A 22,945-nucleotide genomic window follows, 5' to 3' on the forward strand; every position below is an offset into this window, starting at 1 on the left:
AGCAATTGCTATTGTGTACAGAGTTAAGGTAAAACAGCAGGATATGAGGAATGAAAATAAAAGTCACAAAAAAATAACAGCAGCAACTGAGATACTAATCTTAGAGTATAGCAGCAAAGTAAAATACAGAGACTGGCTTACCCCTAACAGGACTGTTAATATGATAGTTGCAAACACCGGGTTGTAATGGCGACTTGCCAGAGGGAGCAGGGAAGCTCAGTAGCAGCTGGCTGATGACGTCACAGCATGAGGAAGTGGAGCTCAGTGAAAAGTGAATCCCAAGGCCGGTGAGCTGCAGGGGAAGCTGAGTTAGAGGTAAAGGTATGAATGAGGCTTTTGAAATAGCTGAATCTTCTTGAGGGAGAAGCAGGCAGGAAGGAGAGGATGACAACAAAAATCCAGCTAGGAGGTGTAGAGGAATCCAACAAACAGAAGTAGTAAGATAAATCTTACAGAGAGCAGGCTCAGGTTAAGGTTTAAGACAAACTTCAATACTAAGCAATGTGAAAATGCTGGGAGGGGCCTTAAATAGGTTGATGTTAATGAGAGCAGGATGCTTTAAAGGGACAGTGCAGAGAAATAAGTATGCCATTATCCTGACAGAATCCCCCCTCCAAGGAGCCACTCCAGAGGCTCAAAGCCCAGGACGATCCGGATGTCTTTGGTGGAAATGAGATATCAAACGAGGAGCGGATATGTTGGTAGCTGGTTCCCAGGAATCATCATCTGTAGAGAAACCCTTCCAACGAACAAGATATTCAATACGTCCCCTACGGAAACGGGAATCCAGGATTGAGTGAACTTCATACTCCATTTCAGGGTCGAGAGAAATAGGTGGAAGAGACGTTTGTAAAGAGAAATCCCTGAGATCCTTATAGGGTTTGAGAAGGGATACATGGAATGTGGGATGAACTCTTAAATTATCGGGTAATTTAAGCCGGACAGCATTGGCATTAATGACAAGTTCAACAGGGTATGGACCAATGAACAAAGGAGAAAGTTTTTTCGAAGGGGTTTTCAAACTTAGGTGTTTGGTGGATAGCCAGACTAGATCACCTTTTGTGTAGACAGGAGGTGGAGTTCTGCGGCGATCATAATACTGTTTCTGGAGTTGTTTTGCTGCTATGATGTTGGACTCGATGGTTTTAAAGTTGGAAGAGATGGAATTAGACAAATCTGATATACTAGATACTGGAACGGTAGAAGATGGTAGGATGTGAAACTTGGGGTGAAAACCGTAGTTTGCGAAGAAGGGAGTTTGACCAGTAGTGGAATGAATAGTGTTGTTGTAACAAAATTCAGCGTAATGCAGGAAGTCACTCCAAAGATGTTGTTGAGAGGAACAGAAGAGTCTTAAAAATTGTTCCAACCACTGGTTACAACGTTCAGTTTGACCATTACATTGCGGGTGGTAAGCAGTAGTCAACTTTCTCTCAACAGATAAAGTTTTACAGAAATGGTACCATAGTCTGCTAGAAAATTGACTGCCACGATCACTGAGGATTGAAGTGGGAAGTCCATGATACTTAACAATATGTTTTAGAAGCAAATGTACTGTCTCCAAAGCAGTAGGAAGTTTGGAGAAGGGGATGAAATGGCACATCTTCGTGAAGAGATCTACAACGACAAGGATGGTGGTATTCTTTGAAGAGACTGGCAAATCTACAATAAAGTCTAAAGCAATCTCAGACCATGGATTCTTTGGAGTAGGCAAAGGCAAAAGCAACCCATAGGGAGAGTGTTTATCCCTTTTTGAAATGGTACAATTAAGACAAGAGTTTATATAGTCCTTAACTTGAGTTGCCATATGAGGCCACCAGTAATCTCTTTTTACTAGATCCAGAGTTTTATGGATACCTGGATGACCAGCTAGAGGTGAATCATGTACAGATTGAAGGAGAATGAGTCTGAGGGAAGGTGGAACATATATCTTTGAATCATGAGAATAAAGTCCTTGAGTATTAAGTTGAAGAAGGTGTAATGGCTTTGTAGAGTCGGCCAACTGTTCCTTTTTAAGGTTAGATGAGACTTCAAGAGTAAAAGAAATGAAGTTTTCTTTTGGTATGATGGATTGGTCAGTCGTTTGATGTGGAAGATTTGTGGGTAACCGGGATAGTGCGTCGGCTTTTTGGTTCTTTCCAGCAGGATGGTATGTGATGAGGAAATTAAAACGAGAGAAAAAGAGATTCCAGCGAACCTGTCTTGCTGACAAGGTTCTAGTGGCCTTCAAGTACTGCAGGTTCCTATGATCTGTATAGATGAGTGTAGGAATGGAGGTACCTTCAAGGAGGTGTCGCCAGTGTTCCAGGGAGAGTTTTATGGCTAAGAGTTCTTTGTCACCAATAGGATAGTTTTGTTCCGCACTATTCAAAGTCTTGGAGTAAAAAGCCACAGGATGTAAAGGTTTTGACAGGTTTTCTCTTTGAGAGAGAACAGCGCCAATAGCAGAATTTGAGGCGTCCACCTCAAGAACAAATTGTAGATTAGGGTCAGGAAAACGGAGTATTGGTGCTGAAGTGAACTTTTGTTTGAACAAATCAAAAGCGGATTGTGCTTCTTTAGTCCACGTGAAATGTGAATTATTTTTTGTTAGAACAGTTAAAGGAAGAGCAAGTTTGGAGAAATTTTTAATAAATTTGCGGTAAAAATTCGCAAAACCCATGAAGGACTGAACTTGACGTTTAGTTGTTGGTATGGGCCAATTTAAAACTGCATCAACCTTTTTTTTTTCCATATGGATACCTGAAGGAGAAATTTCATATCCCAGAAAGGATATGGTCTGTGAATTGAACAGGCATTTCTCAGCCTTAGCATACAAGTGGTTACCTCTGAGCCTTGATAAAACTTGTCTAACATGGGAAATGTGTTCCTGATAGGTCTTGGAATAAATTAAAATATCATCCAGATAGATGACAATAAAGACATCTAATATGTCCCTAAAAATGTCATTAATTAAGTGCTGGAAAGTTGCGGGCGCGTTGCAGAGCCCAAAAGGCATCACGACGTATTCAAACAATCCGTATCTTGTTCGAAACGCCGTGAGCCACTCATCTCCAGATCTAATTCGGATGAGATTATAGGCTCCTCTTAAGTCCAATTTTGTGAAAAATTTTGCTCCCTCCAACCTTTCAATTAACTCCGGGATGAGGGGTAAAGGATATCTGTTTTTTACTGTAATTTTATTTAGTTGTCTGTAGTCTACGATTGGCCTTAATGAGCCATCCTTATTTTTAACAAAAAAAATCCCAGCACTAGCTGGAGAGGTGGAGGGACGGATGAAACCTTTCTTTAGATTTTCATCTAAGTAAGATTTAAGGTGTATTAACTCTGGGTTTGAGAGTGGGTAAATATGACCCGTGGGGATCTCAGAGCCAGGTATGATCTCAATAGGACAATCATACTTCCTGTGAGGAGGAAGATTGTCGCACTGGGTTTTGCTGAATACATCTGCATAATCCTTATAAACCTCAGGAATTTGAATTGTCTCATTGGATTCAGTGGTTTGCAAAATAGTAGCTGGGAAACAAGTAGTAGAGCAGAATGTAGAATTAAATGTGACTGTTGAGGTAGACCAATTTACTTCAGGATTATGAATTCGGAGCCAGTTTATACCGAGAACTATGGGTGAAATAGGGGATGATATTACATCAAATGACAAATACTCCCTATGGTGGTCTTGGGTAACAACAAGTAAGGGTATTGTTTGATATTTAACTGGACCTGATGTGATTGGATTACCATCTATTCCACGTAATAACACAGGAGACCTTTTTTGCACAAGTGGAATTTTATTGAATTTAGTGAATACAGTATCTATGTAAGATGCTGTAGCTCCTGAGTCAATAATCGCGGGAGCGTTGATTCGATGTGACTCCCACTGTAAAAGAAGAGATAAATTTAGGTAAGGGAGAGCATGATCCTGAGTGGTACAACAAAAAGGTTCTTTATACATCTTACCCTTGTTTTGTTTCAGGAGGGAAGGACAGTCCCTGACAGTGTGTTTGTCTGAAGCACAGTATAAACAGAGGTTATTAACCCTTCGTCGGATCTTCTCCTCAGGGGTTAATGGTCCCTTTATAAAACCTATATCCATAGGTTCAGCAGTTGATTTGCTGGGGCTGGGTGTATTTTGTTTCTTTGCAGGATATTCATGAAATGATCTCTCCTGCTGTCTCTCTCTCAGTCTTCTGTCTATAGTTATGCTAAGTGACATTAAAGCCTCAAGAGTATGTGGTAGTTCAGATCTAGACAACTCATCCTTAATTCCTTCTGAAAGGCCTAATCTAAACTGATTTCTCAGTGAAAGGTCATTCCATTGAGTGTCTTTCGCCCATTTTTTAAATTCGGCAATGTAATCTTCAACTACTCTTTTCTTTTGTTTCAAGCCTCGCATTGCAGTTTCAGCAGTAAGCTGTTTATATGGATCCTCATATAGCTGACCCATAGCAGAAAAAAAACTTTCCAACGAATTAAGTATATCATCGTTATTCTCGAAGTAAGTGTTGGCCCATGTGCGGGGCTCACCTCTCAAATAGGATATAACTGTGAGTACCCTTGCTCTATCAGTGGGATAGGTATGAGGTTTAAGGGAGAACATAAGCAAACAAGCATTCTTGAAATCTCTATACTCAGATCTCTCACCACTAAATTTTTCTGGTGTACTAACCTGTGGTTCTAATATAGGTACTCTCTTATCAACCACATCCCTGATATAAGCTTTTAAAGTATCATTTTCTGTTTTCAGAGAATTAACAGCTTCAGTTAATAAATCAACCCTCTGTGTGATATTTTGCACATGTGCGTTCATTCCAGCTGGGTCCATAGTTTTGGGCTTAGTATTATGTCAGGCACAACTAAGAAAGAAAAAAATGTGTGCAGCTTAGTTATTTGGACCACAACTGCTGGGAATGAAAAAAACAATAAAAATTGTATGGTTGTTTGCAACAGAGTGATAAGGTAAAACAAACATTAGGAGTTAGGCAGCTATGTAAAACCTTATTCCTTATTGCAATGTTTTAATATACAGGCAGTAATTGAGCATATTCCCTATGGCTGCCACATGTGTCTGGGTAGTCACTGTGAGAAAGTAAATGCAGCAGGGATATGCTCAGATAAACCTGAGATTTTACCATTAATGAAGGAAAAAATAAATAAGCAAGGAAAAAATGGTACTATGATCATAGAAAAAAAATAAGCAATTGCTATTGTGTACAGAGTTAAGGTAAAACAGCAGGATATGAGGAATGAAAATAAAAGTCACAAAAAAATAACAGCAGCAACTGAGATACTAATCTTAGAGTATAGCAGCAAAGTAAAATACAGAGACTGGCTTACCCCTAACAGGACTGTTAATATGATAGTTGCAAACACCGGGTTGTAATGGCGACTTGCCAGAGGGAGCAGGGAAGCTCAGTAGCAGCTGGCTGATGACGTCACAGCATGAGGAAGTGGAGCTCAGTGAAAAGTGAATCCCAAGGCCGGTGAGCTGCAGGGGAAGCTGAGTTAGAGGTAAAGGTATGAATGAGGCTTTTGAAATAGCTGAATCTTCTTGAGGGAGAAGCAGGCAGGAAGGAGAGGATGACAACAAAAATCCAGCTAGGAGGTGTAGAGGAATCCAACAAACAGAAGTAGTAAGATAAATCTTACAGAGAGCAGGCTCAGGTTAAGGTTTAAGACAAACTTCAATACTAAGCAATGTGAAAATGCTGGGAGGGGCCTTAAATAGGTTGATGTTAATGAGAGCAGGATGCTTTAAAGGGACAGTGCAGAGAAATAAGTATGCCATTATCCTGACACAAATCGACAACAGGAGCAAACTAAAAAGTTGCTCAAAATTGCGTGCCCCATCCGAACCACGAAAGTTCAATCTCGACTTGACTGTCCCCTTAAGTTTTACCAATGAGTATAATAAGATGATGATACCATACCTGGATGTATCTTTGGAAGGTTAAAGTGAATGTAAATCTTCATGCCAAAGTGCCCGGTCCTTTTAAAAATCTGACCAAAAACAGGGGCACTCCCATTCGGAGCTTGCAGTTGTGCAAATGGATTGTTTGCGGTTGTTTGTGGTGCGTTAAACGGGGAGTTTGGTCTGTCACTGTGAAGCGGGCGTAACCCTTACACTACCTGATCGATACAACATCATACCTGATGTTTTAAAGCACGTTATTCCAAACAATTTAGGAATGTTAGGTGATTTATGCCCTTTATGGATTAAAACCAGACTCTGCATCAACTATGTAATTTTCCATGGGAGTTTTGCCATGGATCCCCCTCCGGCATGCCACAGTCCAGGTGTTAGTCCCCTTGAAACAACTTTTCCATCACTATTGTGGCCAGAAAGAGTCCCTGTGGGTTTTAAAATTTGCCTGCCCATTAAAGTCTATGGCGGTTTGCCCGGTTCGCGAACATTTGTGGACGTTCGCGTTCGCTGTTCGCGAACGCAAAATTTTAGGTTCGCGACATCACTTAGGTGTAGACATAACTTTTATTTCCCCATAGGAATCAATGGTGCTGCGTTAAGAGTTGAACGCTGCTTTTTTGCAGGTGTTAGTTTTTTTTTCAGCCGGCTCTCCCACATTGATTCCTATGGGGAACTCACGCACAAGCACGTTTTACCAGCTCACCGCTACTGTAAGCACTGATGGTATTGAGGTGAGATGTGGAGCAAAATTTTGCTCTCCGCTCACTTTTCTGCGGCTAACGCCGGGTTTCTAAAAGCCCGTAATACCAGCGTTGTCTGTAGGTGAGCGGTGAGGGAAAACTGCTCATTAGCACCGCACACCATTACCAACAAAACTCGTAATCTAGGTGAATGTGTTTTCAATATAGTACAGAGTGAATTGAATTTTCAAATGACTCTTTTTGTTAGTTTTTTTATTGTCTCAACTTTTTCTGAATTGGGGTTGTAAAAATCGAACCTGATGCACAGAAAAATCTGAAGTTAGAATATATTGCTAATGTGTTAACGTACTCCCCTAAAGAAGTTAATAGACAAAAAAGTGTGTGGGGGGGGGAACGAACACCCTATCACATATTCTCAAGTGCACTGACCTGGAATAAAAATATTAATATTTCCCATTCCAATCTTCTTCACATAGAAGAGTACGCTCCATTTATTCATAAATAAATATTTTTGCATATATCTGATGACGTTTTGGTACAATATATATCTATAACTATATATATATATATATATATATTTATATATATTTATAGATATATATTTATAGATATATATATATATATATATATATATATATATATATATATATATATATATATATATACAGGGAGTGCAGAATTATTAGGCAAGAAGTTTGGAAGTAGTTTTTAGTTTGTTTTTAGTTATAGCTATTTTAGGGGGATATCTGTGTGTGCAGGTGACTATTACTGTGCATAATTATTAGGCAACTTAACAAAAAACAAATATATACCCATTTCAATTATTTATTTTTACCAGTGAAACCAATATAACATCTCAACATTCACAAATATACATTTCTGACATTCAAAAACAAAACAAAAACAAATCAGTGACCAATATAGCCACCTTTCTTTGCAAGGACACTCAAAAGCCTGCCATCCATGGATTCTGTCAGTGTTTTGATCTGTTCACCATCAACATTGCGTGAAGCAGCAACCACAGCCTCCCAGACACTGTTCAGAGAGGTGTACTGTTTTCCCTCCTTGTAAATCTCACATTTGATGATGGACCACAGGTTCTCAATGGGGTTCAGATCAGGTGAACAAGGAGGCCATGTCATTAGATTTTCTTCTTTTATACCCTTTCTTGCCAGCCACGCTGTGGAGTACTTGGACGCGTGTGATGGAGCATTGTCCTGCATGAAAATTATGTTTTTCTTGAAGGATGCAGACTTCTTCCTGTACCGCTGCTTGAAGAAGGTGTCTTCCAGAAACTGGCAGTAGGACTGGGAGTTGAGCTTGACTCCATCCTCAACCCAAAAAGGCCCCACAAACTCATCTTTGATGATACCAGCCCAAACCAGTACTCCACCTCCACCTTGCTGGCGTCTGAGTCGGACTGGAGCTCTCTGCCCTTTACCAATCCAGCCACGGGCCCATCCATCTGGCCCATCAAGACTCACTCTCATTTCATCAGTCCATAAAACCTTAGAAAAATTAGTCTTGAGATATTTCTTGGCCCAGTCTTGACGTTTCAGCTTGTGTGTCTTGTTCAGTGGTGGTCGTCTTTCAGCCTTTCTTACCTTGGCCATGTCTCTGAGTATTGCACACCTTGTGCTTTTGGGCACTCCAGTGATGTTGCAGCTCTGAAATATGGCCAAACTGGTGGCAAGTGGCATCTTGGCAGCTGCACGCTTGACTTTTCTCAGTTCATGGGCAATTATTTTGCGCCTTGGTTTTTCCACACGCTTCTTGTGACCCTGTTGACTATTTTGAATGAAACGCTTGATTGTTCGATGATCACGCTTCAGAAGCTTTGCAATTTTAAGAGTGCTGCATCCCTCTGCAAGATATCTCACTATTTTTTACTTTTCTGAGCCTGTCAAGTCCTTCTTTTGACCCATTTTGCCAAAGGAAAGTAAGTTGCCTAATAATTATGCACACCTGATATAGGGTGTTGATGTCATTAGACCACACCCCTTCTCATTACAGAGATGCACATCACCTAATATGTCTAATTGGTAGTAGGCTTTCGAGCCTATACAGCTTGGAGTAAGACAACATGCATAAAGAGGATGATGTGGTCAAAATACTCATTTGCCTAATAATTCTGCACTCCCTGTATATATAGGGCTTAGGACAGGTGCTACATGAATCAGCTCTACAGGTATACACAACAAGGCCTAGGATCGTGTTTTATGCATAACCCTCACCTTAAAAGGTGTTTTCCCCATTATGGTGATTAATATACTTTGCTGGTACTCAGATTATTGGCTGTCATAGGATTAAAAGCTCATTGAACCAATATGGCAAATTTCTAACTACTTTCAGCACTCAGAAATTTAAGACTCTGACTAACTTTGGTCTAGCTGACATATAACTGTAAGTGGTCTAAACCAAGCTTACTAACCCAGAGCTGGTGCGACGGTGAAAGACATATATTTGTAATACGGTGCTCTACATTGGAGACCATATCACCAAACAGAAATAATTTAGAAACAATGTAAATCAGTGTAAAGTGGTGCATGAACTAATAAACAATACAGATGAAAAAGACCCAGTGATCCTAATATAAAAGTAGAGTAATGTAATGGAGTTTCTTAAATACATTAAGGAATTTAATAAAGTTCTGAATCAACATATTTTCAGAAAAAAAATAACAATAGTTAGTGAATTAGATTGAAAGATAATTTAATTATCCAAAGTATAAGCTTATAGAAAGTAGGCACACGCACAATATTGACATTCAATGGTTCCTTTTAAGTGCACAAAGCTATCCTCAAGATTAACTAAACTGTTTTTTCAGTAGACAAGCATACGGAAGACTAGATTGGCCTATTGGTTTGTTCTTGGCATCAAATTTGTTACTATACCACCATGAAATTTGCCATCCCCCCGCTCATAATTTTCTTTTTTACATTGTTGAATTTAACAACAGAAATATGTGACTATTTTGATAGCTGATGAAGCGAATGGTCAGACAGAATGATACTAATTAAATTTCTCTAACGTATTAGGTCTCACAAGCATATAAATATGTATTTCTATACAAGATATTGTTGTGTGTCTGGTGGACTCATTGTAACCCATTGTACAGCACTCCTGAATATGTATGGCATTCTATAAATAAATAATATTAATATTAATAGGTTGTTGGTGAACATGTCATTTATTCTTTTGATATATTGTACATGTAACACTATTCTTTTTAACTACCCAGGTCAGCAAAACAATTATGATTTAGAAACAAGATTTTATTCTAAGAAGGTAAAAATGTAAACTTAAAATAAATGTAATATGAAGATTAATATAAGCTACAAGAATATTTAACCTAAAAGTTTTAACCAAATACAAAAATACTTTTAAAACCTTGTAAAAAGGTATAAATATATTAGTCTTAAAGGGACAGTAAACACCAGAATTTTTGGTGTTTAAAAAGGTAGATAATCCTTTTATTAACCATTCCCCAATTTTGCATAACCAACACAGTTATAATAATATACGTTTTACCTCTGTGATTACCTTGTATCTATGCCTCTGCAAACTGCCCCCTTATTTCAGTTCTTTTGACAGACATGCATTTTTAGCCAATCAGTGCTGACTCCTAGGAACTTCACGTGCCTCAGTTCAATGTTATCTATATGACACACATGAACTAATGCCCTATAGTGGTGAAAAACTGTCAAAATGCTTTCCGATTAGAGGCAGTCTTCAAGGTCTAAGAAATTAGCACATGAACCTCCTAGATTTAGTTTTCAACTAAAAATACTAAGAGAAGAAAGCAAAATTGGTAATAAAAGTAAAATGGAAAGTTATTTAAAATTACATGCCCTATTTAAATCATGAAACATTTTTTGTGACTTTACTGTCCCTTTAACTGCTATAAGCAAACATATATGTTCCCATATGTCAAATGTAAAATAGCTTTTTGTTGAAAATGTTGTTATCTGACCTAAGCTTACAAAAGAGTAAATCTTTTATCATGTGCCGAAGGTGCACAAGGATTATGAGCATTCTCCCGGTAGACCAATTGTGTCTGGCATTGGCTCTTTGTTTGAACCGCTAGGAGAATGGCTGGATGCCATTTTACAACCCATTGCCAGACGACAGTTGAGCTACCTGGAGGATAGCTGCCATCTCCTTGAAAGTCTTGAAAACATCAAATGGCAATCTGATTTTTCATGGATGGTGGTTGATATATAGTTTTGGAGTTCAAGTAGTTGATTTATTTTTAGTCAAACTTCTCAATTTAGAAGATATTAGTACACATTATTCTTAGGTACCTTCTTTCCCACAATTTCTTTTTATTCAATCAGGAATTTTTTCAGCAAATATGTGGCACAGCGATGGGGGCGAAATTCGCCCCATCGTTTGCCAACTTATATGTAGCTTGGTGGGAACTCACCTATATCTATAGTCAACAAAATCCCTGGTATGAAGATATCATTCTATTTGTTCGCTACATTGATGACTTACTGTTTATAGTAAAAACACCACTTGATGATTGTTCTTTTCAAAAAATCATGCTTTACCTTAACTCCAATCAGATGGGGTTAAAATTTACAGGTAATTTCAGTAGAACTGAGGTAAATTTCCTAGATCTTACTTTACATATTGAAGACGGCCAAATATGCACAAAAACATTTAGGAAACCAATTGCTGGCAACACCATTTTACGTGCCACGTCCCAGCATCCTAAACATCTGGTTAAAGCCATACCAAAGGGGCAATTCATAAGACTCAGAAGAAACACACAATCTGACACAGTGTATGATAACCAAGCTTTAGAATTAGAAAATAGATTGGTACAAAGAGGGTACAATAGAGACACCTTAATTAAGTGTCGTCAAAAAGTTAAAACATTACAATGGAAACCACATCAGAGATTTAAGAACAAAAAATCCAACGATAAGAATTTCTCAAATTCTGTAATTTTCACCACAGAATACACCTCTCAATATGACTCTATTGTCAAAATTTTGAAAAAAAACACATGCATCTCTTTTTGGGTGATGACATATTAAAATCCTGTGTTGGAAATTGCAAATTTGTGCCTAAGAAACCTAGAACCTTAGGTCAATCATTAGCTCCAAGCATGGTTAAGAGTAACTTTCAAAAATCAGAGCCCAGATGGCTGACCCATAAAGTCAATTTTAGATGTGGTGCCAGAAATTGTTTCACATGTGCTCTTATTTTGAAAGGAGACTCGTTTACCTCTAGTGTCACCAATCAAAAATTCAATATTGACTTTTACGCTAATTGCGGTACCCATTGGGTTGTTTATTAACATGCAGCTTGTGTAAAAGTCAATATGTGGGCCAAACCTCTAGAGAGTTGAGAAAAAGGGTAGGAGAACACACTAGGGATGTAAAAAATTACGTTAAAGAGTCTGCCGTTGCCAACACCATTTTAATGGCATTCATTTTACAAACATAGCGAATATGACAGTTCAAGTCATTGATTTAGCACGTGTACCCATGAGAGGAGGGAACAAAAATAAAATCTTAGATAATAGAGAATTATTTTGGATTCTCAAAAAACAAAATCCCACTAGATATAAATAAAGAATTTGACATTAGCTATTTTATTGATAATTAATTTCACATTATATTATTTATTATATGTTAGCAGTTTAAAGAAATACTTTATTCGCTATTTATTTATTCCTTTATGTTTAATTTTTGAAAAATAAGAAGGATAGAAATTTTGTCATATTTTTTAATATTATAGTGTTTTCTGTTCCAACATCATTTTACTTTGGCATTAGCCTGCCTTACATAATCATAATTTAGTCTTATGTCAATTATTTCAACTGTTTCTTTACCATTGTCATTATATTTGCCTATATGATCTTTGCCTACATTGATTTTTGCAAACATCGAATGCGATCTTCATTGTAAACTGTATATAAGTACATGCATTTGTCCATATGTGTAATCAATATCATGTATGCATCTTTTCTCTGTGTTCATAAATTTTGTAAAGCGATTGTGCTTTTTTTTAACTATTCTGTACATGTTTTTAACATTTGGAGTGGCATGCAAAGGGTTAATCAATTATTACCTTAGGTATATATTGGTTCCTTTTACCCACTCCTGCAGTCTGTGATTAAGTGCCACCAGGGGGCGCGAAACGCGTCATACATCTCTTTTGTGTTTGTACCTTGTCTGAGTGCTCCATATTTTATATTTTCAATAAAAGGACTTTTATTTTTCACTAACCCAGCAGAGCCTGTTACTTCGTGTACAACCTAACTATTACTTGGGTTTGATCTCCCTTTCAACTACGGCACTCCGAGTGTGTAAGTAAGCAGTTTTTACAGTATTTTTTTCATTCCTGCATTTGACCTGTGGTTTTGACTGTGTTCCGGATCCCCCTCTTGCTTACTATTGAAAGAAATACCCAATGCTCCATAACTATCATTTATATCTTAATATGCCATGCAACACGTAATAAAATACATTCAATTTACTGAATTCGGTCAGAATACTTAAAGTGATGGTAAACTCTCCCCTTTATAAAAACAGAACCGAAATGTTAGTGATATTTTATATGGAGTTTAATTCATCAGTTGTACCGAAGATGCGCTATAATTTCCTTTTTTTAAATAGATATGAAATTCAAATACCCCACGCTCCACCATCCACCTAAAAAGTCAATTTTACTGAGAGGAAGGTTTTCTCCAATCAGCACTCTCCCCTTTAGGTGCCTTTTGTTGTAGCTAGAGTGCTGATTGGACAACAATTTAAACTGTTGGCTCACAGGAAAATTTACTTTTGAAGTGCGCAGTTGACCACAGGGGATTTGAATTTCATCTCTATATTAAAAGGTAAGTTATAGCGATAACATTCTGGACCTTTTATTTTATACAGTGGAGAGTTTACCATCACTTTAATCAAGCTATTCAACTTAATGACCTAGATTCATAGACACTGGTGTGATTACCAAGAGAACTTGTAAAAACGGGATGTTCGAAATTCACTGAGCATCACTTCACCCTATATTTTTCATCATTTCATTACTAGGCATTCCTAAAAATTTACATCTCAAACTGCTCTCCGATACATAAAATCTTGTACATCAAATAGAATCTGCTACCAACACGAAATGCTGAGTATGGGTACAAATCTTTATGTTTTTAAGGTGGACATTGCTGAGGATTTTTCATCAAATTATAATTTTTGCTAACTAGTTTAATTAAATCTAGATCACTGTATTTATACCAAATAGAGCTACTTAAGGGTTATGTATAATGAAACAACTTTGCATTATAATTATATTATTTATGTTGCACCCTGCGGACTTCTCAAGGCTAACTCCGCTACATATATGCATCTAAGTGACTTTATCAGATAACAACAGCAAAACAGTGCATTTTAGGCTAACTTCATGACAGTAGCTAAAAATAAAATAAAGCCCAGATTGGCTCTTTCAAATAAAGCAAATTATGGTGGGTGGAATTTGGCTATTGAAAAATAATTGTTGTAAAAAGGATATTAATTTGTTTTAAAATTGTAAGATTTGGTTAATCTGTTATTCTATAACAACACAACAAAAATGTTGTAATTACAAGATGTTTACTGTCCCTTTAATTACAAGAAATAAAAACCTGAAGAAACATCAAGATCATCTTGGTATTTTTGTATAAATATAGACATGTCTGTAAAAGAGCATTGGTTTATGGCTGTCTTTTAATCTATTTACTTTTTTAATGTCTCATTTACAAGAATGACATTTATTATTCACATAATGGAATGTTGATAATTTAGCCAGAGGAAATACATTTCTTATTCATTCATCCCTTGTTATAAGCAATTTTTTTTATAAAGTCAACTTTGATAAAACATATGCCACTCTTTAATATGTATTAAAACATATAAGGTGTCATTAATTTTAACACAATTCAGTGCCTGTCAATAAAATTAATATAAGAATATGGCAGATTGACATTTTAATATGCAAATAATAAAATCCTATTGATGTATAAAACTCTGCAATCATTTTTTTTTACCTTTCAATAAAAGTCAAAATACATGTAATATAGAGCTCAAGCAGAAATAAAATACATTACTTCATAATACCACATTATATTTTAACTTGTTCATTTCATGAATTGTAAATCCCAGAATGTGCACAATATTTTATATCAGTGTATTGGTCTTTTTCATACTAATATATTCAAAGTTATCTTGTGAAAATATTTTGGAACATGAGAAGCTCCTCAAAAATGCTACTATAAATGATATAGTGGAATCATGCACATATGTATCCCGTTGCACATAAAAGCTGTGGTCAGGGCAACAGAATTTTGGAGTCTCCAAAATGTAATGGCCCAGACACTCCACATTGTTTGCCTCGGGTTTCTATGCATAAATGCATATTTTTGGTGTTGGATAATCTATGAGCACTTCATCTACCTGGTGAGCCTGTTTGTGATGTAACTAAGGTTATACTACATGTGACATGGTTACCTGCATGAGTGAAGTCATTTGCCCCCAACAAGCAGGGACATACAATTACCAAGTGGAGAAGTGTGCCTCACTAGTGAGAATGAAGTGGGATTAGATAATTGCATTGTGTACCATAGTTGTGACAAAGAGAGGTTTAGTTGGTTCATTGAGGCCCATTTATCAAGCTCTGTATGGAGCTTGAGGGCCCGTGTTTCTGGCGAGTCTTCAGACCGTTGCTCCATAACCTGTCCGCCTGCTCTGATGAGGTGGACAGAGATCGCCACAATTCAACCCGGTCGAGTACGATCGGGTTGATTGACACCCCCCTGCTCGCGGCCGATTGGCTGCAAATCTGCAAGGGGCGGCTTTGCACCAGCAGCTCACAAGAGCTGCCCGTGCAATGCTGAATACGGAGAGCGTATTGCTCTCCGCATTTAGCAATGTCTGTCGGACCTGATCCGCACTGTCGGATCAGGTCCGACAGACCTTTGATAAATAGGCCTCTTAGTGTAGTTATTTAACTCCGTTTTACCATTAACACACAAAAATAATTTACCAATATCCCCACTCTGGTAACACACAAAATGTGTGTTACTATCAGAAATATGGTCAGATCCCTTTTGTTTTGTTTGTGCTAATGGAAGCCAGGAGGTTATATATTACCTCAATATGATTAGATCATTAAGGTTTATCATTTTTTTGTTTTTATTTTTACATTGTTTGCAGGAGCACATCTATCGATTATCATTATGTAGTCTGTGCTAATTAAGGGCTAGATTACAAGTAGAGCGCTAAATATCGCTTGCGCACAAGCGATATTAGCACTTCACTTTGTAATACCAGGGCACGCTAATGTGTGCTGGTATTACAAGTTAAGTGCAATGTGAACGCAACCTTACGAGAATTACGCTCACAAGATTGCGCTTCCATAGACTTCAATGGGAGACTTGTTCTAATGCCATCAGAGATGTATGTGAGTATACACATAAATATATATGTATATAAGCATATCCATATATATTTACTGGGAACACACAATTCCAAAAGACTGCAATGTAAAGGAAATATTTAGTGCCGTTTTTCTCTAACACCCCACACACTTTAAAGCCCCAAAACTTCCTACTGTCGTTTTCTTTTTATTTTAAAAAAAATACTACATTTTTTTTTAAATAAAAATCTATAATTACCATTTGGGGCACTTTTAGAATATTAACCAGAGGTCTACCAATCCACCAATAAGCAAGCTTGATCCAGGATGCTGAACCTAAAATGGACCGGCTCCTAAGCTTTACATTCCTGCTTTTCTTAGTTGCTTAAAATTGCATGCTCTATCTGAATCATGAAAGAAAGAATTTTGGGTTAGTAACTCTTTAATTTACCCATGAAAACTATATGTATTTTTAAAGTAGGCAACCCAATGTGTTGCTCTAGGCCCATTTTTGTATTTTTGATGCCACTATTTGGCCGCCAAAGACGATCATATAAAATAAATTAACTTTTTCACAAGCTTTGGGTTTCTCACTGACATTATTTACACACATCGACTGCAGACATAAGATAAATGGTTGTAAAAACTTCTCTGTGACCGCTTTGTTCAGAAATAGCAGACTTGCATGGCTTTGCCATTGGGTTTTGGCAAGTAGAAGGCTGCTAATAGCAGCTGCAAACAACACTTTGGCAGTATATTGAAGTTCAATCCGATTAGCTGATTGGATCACATCAGCCAATCGGATTTTTCCTACCTTAATTTCGATTGGCTGATAGAATCCTATCAGCCAATCGGAATTCGAGGGACGCCATCTTGGATGACATCATTTAAAGGAACCGTCATTCATTGTTAGTCCGTCGTGCTGGAAGGATGCTCCGCGCCGGAGGTCTTCAAGATGGAGTCGCTCATCGCCGGAAGGATGAAGATAGAAGATGCCGCTTGGATGAAGTCTTCTGCCTGGCTGGAGGACCACTTGTGCCCCGGATTGGATGAAGACTTCGGCCCGGCTGGGTGAAGACGGCTCAAGGTAGGGTGATCTTCAATGGGGTAGTGTTAGGTTTATTTAAGGGGGGATCGGGTGGGTTTTAGAGTAGGGGTGTGTGGGTGGTGGGTTGTAATGTTGGGGGGGATTGTATTTTTTTTTTTTTACAGGTAAAAGAGCTGATTACTTTGGGGCAATGCCCCGCAAAAAGCACTTTTTAGGGCTGGTAAAAGAGCTGATTACTTTGGGGCAATGCCCCGCAAAAGGCCCTTTTAAGGGCTGGTAAAAGAGCTGATTACTTTGGGGCAATGCCCCGCAAAAGACTCTTTTAAGGGCTATTTGTAATTTAGTTTAGGATAGGGAATTTTATTATTTTGGGGGGCTTTTTTATTTTAGGGGGCTTAGATTAGGTGTAATTAGATTAAACTTCTTGTAATATTTTTTGTAATTTAGTGTTTGTTTGTTTTTGTAATATAGTTTAGTTTATTTAATTGTATTTTAATTTAGATCATTGTAGTTAATTTATTTAATTAATTTATTGATAGTGTAGTGTTAGGTGTATTTGTAACTTAGGTTAGGATTTATTTTACAGGTAAATTTGTAATTATTTTAACTAGGTAGCTATTAAATAGTTATTAAAGGACCAGTCAACAGAGTAGATTTGCATAACCAACAAATGCAAGATAACAAGACAATGCAATAGCACTTAGTCTGAACTTCAAATGAGTAGTAGATTTTTTTTCTGACAATTTTAAAAGTTATGTCTTTTTCCACTCCCCCTGTACCATGTGACAGCCATCAGCTAATCACAAATGCATACACGTACCATGTGACAGCCATCAGCCATTCACAAATGCATACACACTTATTCTTGCACATGCTCAGTAGGAGCTGGTGACTCAAAAAGTTTAAATATAAAAAGACTGTGCACATTTTGTTAATGGAAGTAAATTGGAAAGTTGTTTAAAATTGCATGCTCTGTCTGAATAATGAAAGTTTAATTTTGTCCCTTTAACTATTTAATAGCAATTGTACCTAGTTAAAATAAATACAAAGTTGCCTGTAAAATAAAAATAAACCCTAAAATAGCTACAATGTAACTATTAGTTATATTGTAGCTATCTTAGGGTTTATGTTATAGGTAAGTATTTCATTTTAAATAGGATTAATTTATTTAATTATAGTAATATTTCTTTAGATTAATTTAAAAAATATTTAAGGTAGGGGGGTGTTAGGGTTAGGGTTAGACTTAGGTTTTGGGGTTAATTCATTTATTATATTGGCGGCAGTGTAGGGGGGTAGATTAGGGGTTAATCAATGTACTGTAGGTGGCGGAGGGCTCCGGGTGCGGCGGTTTAGGTGTTAAACAATTAATTTATTTGCGGCGGGGTCTGGGATGGGCAGGATAGGGGTTAATAACTTTATGTAGGTGGCGGCGGTATAGGGGGCGGCAGATTAGGGGTTAATAGGTATAATACAGAACAGGAAGTGGATAGGCAGGCACTACTCCAGACAATAAAAAAGTAAAATATAAAGTCTTTATTATCCAATTTTTAAAAGAATAGACAGACATGGCAGCAAGTGAGCAGAATGTCAGAAGACTGTTCCTCAAGGTTGCGGTTCCATTTTTCTCACTGTTAATAGGTATAATGTAGGTGGCGGTGGGGTCCGGGAGCGGCGGTTTAGGGGTTCATATATTTATTATAGTGGCGGCGGGGTCCGGGAGCAGCGATTTAGGGGTTAATATATTTATTATAGTTGTGGCGGGGTCCGGGAGCGGCGGTTTAGGGGGCAATAATTTTATTTTGGTGCGGGGGGGCTCCAGGAGCGGCGGTTTAGGGGGTAAAACAGTATAGTATAGTGTGGGTGCTTAGTGACAGACTAGCAAGAAAGCTGCGAAGAAGCCAATGAGCAGCGAGATCGATGACTGTCAGTTAACAACAGTCCGCTGCTCATCGCATCGTACTTGGTGCGCGGCTTCTTGACAGCTTTTTTGATAACTTTGGTGAACGTATTCAGGTCCGCGGCAGCGCTGTTAGGCGAGCTTAGGCGAGCGTATTGGGGCCGTCGAATGCAGGTAAGTTGACGGCTTGATACATAGGGGCCTTTATGTTATATGATTTCCAAATACTTACAACAATTATATCATTCAGTACTCCTGGCAGACAAACTTTCCAGCTAGGAAACCTGTCTGTCTGAGTTCACATTGAAAGACAGTATCCACTGCCTGCATTTATTATTGCACAAGCATTTACTTGTGCATCACCGCCTCTCACCCTCGAATAACCATGCATGAGCGTAGATACTGAATAATATTGTCCTTCACAAATGAATGTGTGTGATGCTCTATAAGGACCAGATTATAAGTGGTGCACTAATTTTTCAGCTAACTAAACTGAAATTAAAAAATTGCTGCAGCCACATTAGCATGTGTGTAAAAGGACGTGTATTACAATTTTACAGTAAAAATGTAGTGTGCAAGCAAAAGGCAGAGGCACAATAACTTTAGGACTTCAGATATCTCAACCACGCTAACACATTCTCCCTATAATAAACAACAAATATTCAGTGCTATTGTACCTACCAGGTTAACTATAACCTAATTGAAACTAGACAATTCGGTTCGGATCGATTCGGAACCGAACCGAATCGCACATATCTAATTGAAACCAGGGAATAAATCCTCACCGTATGTTAGTAAAAAACCTTATAGTGGCAGTGTATCATCACACAGATACATTTATATATTAATGTAATAGTCACAGTCACTTTACCCACAACAGTATGAGAACTGATAAATATTAGTCTCCCTTTCGTAAAATCATTAACATGAAAAATGTCTAGATGTAGTATGAGGACATAGTAAGGGGTGTCCTTCCTTTAAATGAGTCCAATTTCAGCCACTTTAGTCTGGCTGTTCCTCAGCCAAAACAAGCATGGTAGAAACAAAGAATCTGATCAAATATAAGAACAGTGCAGCTTCGACTCAAACGTAACATTAATTTGTGCAGCGAACACTTGCTGTACATATTACACTTACTCAACGTAAAAAAAGTTAAAAGCACATCAAATTTTTATAATGCCCCCTCTGAAGACACTACCACATTATTACATACGTCCCTGTAAGATACTCGCTTCCCGGTTCACTTTCTGTTGGGCGGTAGCCCATCTCTCAAATCTCCCACACTATTGTGTAGGTGCTGGTGCTTTTCCTGAGATGTAGGGATCCCGGTATTGGAGTTTAGAAGCCTAGGAGGGACCAAATTGCTCAACATGTTACCCCTGCTATGCGTGCGGGCTTTCTCAAAAGGATTATAGCATTTGTCTAGTCACTGGAGTTTATAGTGGGAGTATGGTCTCACCTATATGTGTAAACAGAGTAGTGGCCCTTACAGCTATAAGCACCCCTATTAATCACACAACGCAATGCAAGATAACACTGAAACTGCAAAGGTAAGTTCAAAACACACTCTGATTGGAATATATGTTCACACCTCTATATCTACAAACAGTATCATTCATTTCATATACTAACTTTTATAGGTTCAAACATAGATTTTCATTATAAAACAAAAGACACAAGAGGCTGGGATAGGTTTCTATGTCAAACTACTCTGGAACACTGACCTGTATTAAACAGTTAAAACAGTACACTGTGCTGCCAATCAAACTGTTTTACTTCATTATCTCCTGAGTAAGTTCAAGTTGGAATATAATAAGTGGCTGACTTTTAGCTCTTTCTGGGAATTTTTTTGTGTGGAAATTAACAACAAAATATTAGCAATTTCTATATCTTGGCCCATACCCTGGGTAATACTTACCTGTGAGAACCCCTCTCCTGAGGGGCTTGGACAGAGTTATCCACTCCCCTCATTTACATAAAAGCCCTAGGGAGACACCAACTCATCCTCCTCCTAGAGAAGTCCAGCCAAAAACAGGTGAACAAACAAGGGGAGGGAGCCTGGTAAGTATTACCCAGGGTATGGGCCAAGATATAGAAATTGCTTATATTTTGTTGTTAATTTCCAATTATCTTGCCCACCCTGGTTATACTTACCAGTGAGAGAATACAGAGCAATAATAAAAATAAAGGGTGGGAAATAAATGCAAAATACACATAAATACTGCAGAAAATATAAATATTTATTCCATAACAACAGAAGATAATATCATTCCGCCAAAGTTAGCAGCAGATGATTGGTGAACATCCAGCTTATAATGTGAAATAAAAGTGTTATACTATTTCCAAACTGCGGTTTCACAGATTTCTTCAGGAGAAGCATTAGCCTGATGCGTCCAAGAAGTTGATACAGCCCTTGTCGAATGAGCCTTAAGTCCTTCAGGTACCTGTTCCCCTTTTTCTCCATAGGCCCTTTAAATAGCCTGGACAATCCAACGAGGAATTGTTGTTCATGATGGAGTTTGACCTTGACGAGTACCTTTGCTGAGATGCAAGGAGAGCCATTAATACTGCCCTGATCTCCAGAAGGTTTGATGGAAGAGACTGATGTTTCTTCTTCCACGTACCTTGGACATATCTGTCTTGACAATGTGCTCCCCAACCGGTCTTGCAGGCATCTGTTTGCATGATAATCCAATTTGGATCCTAAAGAGGAGGCTCCCTGGATAGGTTCTGGAACTGTGACCACCAAAGAAGAGAGATCCTTAGATTTACGGGTATCTTGATATGCTGGGACAGTCCTCTGCTTCTGTCGAACTTTTCTAAGAAGTGTGTCTGAAATGGACGCATTCTCCACCTGGCCTAACTCATGACATGTGACCCAGGAGCTGCATCCATTGGTGGGCCGTAAGGTATTTGACATGACAGAACTGTTGGAAATATGTTAGAAGAAATTTTACTGTGTATTGAAGTGTTTTCCCAGAAACACTAGCTTTTGACAGGGTTGAAGCTGACTTTTTTGAAAATGTATGTTCCAGCCGTGATCCTGAAGGAAGTCGAGAAGGATGGACCTGATAACAAATATTTGTTGTTGTGAACTTGCCAGGAGAAGAATATCATCTAGATAATGAATTATGAATAGCCCTTTGACACCTAGTTCCACTATAAGAGGAACCAACACCTTTGTAAATACCCTTGGAGCAGTAGATATTCCGAAGGGAAGAACCGAAAATTGAAAATGGTGGTCTCTGGCCATGAAACATAGGAACCTTCTGTGCCATTCTGCAATAGGAATATGGAAGTAGGCATCCTTGAGATCTATAGAAAGCAGGTAAGCCTTTAGTGGGATGAGATTGATTACAGATAGAACAGATTCCTTCTTGAAACGCTGAACTTTGAGAAAGGTGTTGTGTACCCGAAGATCCAGAACCGGTCTCCAGGAACTATCTTTCTTTTTTACCAGAAAAAGGGGGGAATAAAACCCTTTGTCATGATCTTGGATTGGTATCTGTTGAATGACACTGTTGCACATGAGCTTGCTGACAAACTCCAAAATGGCCTTTAGTTTCACAGGATCCCTGGGGAGTGGAGATTTTACCAAGCAAGAAAGACTTGGCTTCTTCAGGAACTACAGATGATTTCCGTGCAGAAAAATCACCAGAACCCATTGGTCTGATATACTGGATGCCCAGATCTCTCTAAAATTGTGTAACCTTTCTCCTAGAGGAAAGGTCTGGGGCAGCACACCATCATTGTTTTTTAGCCTGAAAGGAAGGATAGGACTTACCACATCTACTACCTCTAAACTATGTTAGATTTTCCATTGTGATGTTGAAAAAATTCTCTTTTAGAGGAAACTTTAAAATTTTGATGTATATTATGCTGTCTGTGGACAAAAGAGTGTCCCCTTCAGCCTCTGGAAACCTATGGGAGAAAAGGACTCTTACCTCCTGTTCTCTTTGAGATTAAAGTTTCCAATT

This window comes from Bombina bombina, chromosome 2 (assembly GCF_027579735.1).
Source record: "Bombina bombina isolate aBomBom1 chromosome 2, aBomBom1.pri, whole genome shotgun sequence".
NCBI classification, from domain to species: domain Eukaryota; kingdom Metazoa; phylum Chordata; class Amphibia; order Anura; family Bombinatoridae; genus Bombina; species Bombina bombina.